The sequence below is a fragment of the Zingiber officinale genome, chromosome 10B, assembly GCF_018446385.1.
Source record: "Zingiber officinale cultivar Zhangliang chromosome 10B, Zo_v1.1, whole genome shotgun sequence".
Taxonomy (NCBI): domain Eukaryota; kingdom Viridiplantae; phylum Streptophyta; class Magnoliopsida; order Zingiberales; family Zingiberaceae; genus Zingiber; species Zingiber officinale.
In genome coordinates this window covers 46,084,017-46,086,121 of record NC_056005.1, presented here as the reverse complement: position 1 = coordinate 46,086,121, position 2,105 = coordinate 46,084,017, and the positions used below count along the sequence as shown (strand labels likewise).

Sequence of the window (2,105 nt, the reverse complement as noted above, 5' to 3'; positions counted from 1 at the left end):
CTCACAAAATGATCTCTTCCTTTTTACAAGATGGAGTTTAGATTAGGAGGAAGAGAATTGAACTTGGAAGCTTTGGGCAAGAATAAGAAGGTTTTCAATTAGCACCGGTAACCCTCTTCAAGCCCCAAAGCATTCCTTAAATAAGAGGAGAGAGTTGATCACAAATCAACTCAAACCCCGACACCAGTCGACTGGTCCAAGCACCAGTCGACTGGTGTGCCGTTGGACACAGCCAATGGCTCTTTGCAGAAAGTCAATTTCTGCTAACGGCCATATACCAGTCGATTGGTCCCTGAAGCCGACAAGCACAGAATGCTTCTGTGCATTCTGTGAAGCTGGATTAGTCGACTGGTCTCATTACCAGTCGATTGGTCCCAGTACATTCACTCCTCTCATCCTTTCCGGAGTCGCTTTTGAAGTCCTCTTCCTCGGCCTTCGTCCCTCAGATGCACCCGAGCCCGCGACTCCTCTCCGTGTCATCCTTCACGCTGCCTTAAAGTCCACTTCCTTCGGCTCCACTCCATTGCTCCTTGTCCAGCGGTCCCATAGATGTCTTCCACACCATCCTTCAGAGACTCAAGGATCCGAGCCCTTGGATGAGTTTTCCATACTTGGCCGCACCAAGTTCTCATGTGTTCCACCAAGTCCTGCAAGACTCAAACACATATCAAATACATATGAAAGTCTAACTTAAACTCTTTGACACACACATCAAAACCTAGGTTGATTGCACCAACACTTACCTCAACTCGAAGCCACTCCTGTTGATCCTCAGCCAGGTAGGGCAGTCGTCGAAATTGAGTAGCTGCTGGAAACCACCTGCCCAGCTCTGTTTTGGTTATCCACTTTATTAGAACAACACCCAAACTCCTAAATCCAGGTCTAGGAGGGAAAACCTACCTCAAATTTGGTCGTCGTAAACCCTAGATCGGCAATGGCAGCAAGCAACCAGCGGTGATGTGCGTGTGGTGCTCGCATGAGGAAAAGAGGATGTGTCTGGCAGATCAGTTTACTGGCAGCGTCTCAAATTTCCGACGGTGATCGGAGTAGATACCCCCTTTCCCTAGGCATGCTGGTGGTGGATCGCAGTGGCGTGAGAGAAAGAGGAGACAGTTTGCTGTCTAAACAAATGGAAGAGGCGATCGTCGCGACTGTCGTATAGTGGTTGATGTCGTGCACAAGAGCTGATCGGTAGGGAAGGGCGTCGTGTCAAGATCGGCGACAAGGCAGAGCAAAGAATCGGGATTTGGGGTAGGAGCAGCGTCGGGTGGATTGTGTTGACGGTGCTGTTCTAGCCTCACTCGTAGTAGTGATGACATCCTGGTGATTGGTCGAAGCGATCGGCAGCAGTAGCCAGTGGAGATAGCTAGGGCACGGGGAAGAGCAAAGGCGATGCGTGAGGGAGAGGAGGGGTTCGGACAGTGGCGAGAAGAAGGAACTAGACTCCTTGGCTGAGGGTTTTGTAAACGGGGGGAGAAGAGGAAACGACGAGGTGCGGCGCCGTCGGTTGAGGAAGGCGATCAGTTCGGCGCCGCATAGAGGAGAGGAGGTGGAAGGGATCGGGAGGTGAGGGGTTCGGGTGAGAAACGGAGGAAAAGAAAAGAAAAGAAAAGGAAAAGGAAAAAAGAAAAATAAAAAGAAAATTTTTCCTCGTTTAAATGGGGTAGCCTAAACAGGCTTTCCGTGATCCAATATTTATCCTTGTAACCTACACCATACGACCTCCGAAAAATTCTGAGAAAATTTTTAAAAATTTTGAAAAATTCCTTTAAGGTTATTCCTCTATTTAACCTTATTATTTAATTAATATTTGTTTCCATATTTTACAGCATTGTAGTTATTCGAATAAAATAGTAGGTTGTTACTATCTTATACTTTTTCATTGTATGAATTGCTTCTTTCCGAAGGTTTAAAAAAGAAGAATTATAATGGATTGCCCAACGATGCGATCAAGAGATCATGGGTCTTGGAGTAGGAGTTGCCCTAGGCTTCGAACTAAGTTACCAAAACGAGTCATTTATTTTCCACTGCACTGCTCTTATTTTTACGTTACGAAAAGAAAATTTTTTAACATGCGATATTCACCCCCCCCCCCCTCTATCGCA

The 2,105-nt window shown here is 46.7% G+C and overlaps 1 long non-coding RNA gene across 1 annotated transcript; it reads right to left on the bottom strand.

Annotated features, from left to right (window-relative positions):
• Positions 1 to 463: 463 nt before the first annotated feature.
• LOC122030129 lies at positions 464 to 1,568 on the bottom strand. Its single transcript, XR_006125318.1, has 3 exons — positions 901 to 1,568; positions 744 to 829; positions 464 to 647 (listed from the first exon to the last, which is right to left on the bottom strand). It is a non-coding gene; the product is annotated as an uncharacterized LOC122030129 (long non-coding RNA).
• Positions 1,569 to 2,105: the final 537 nt, after the last annotated feature.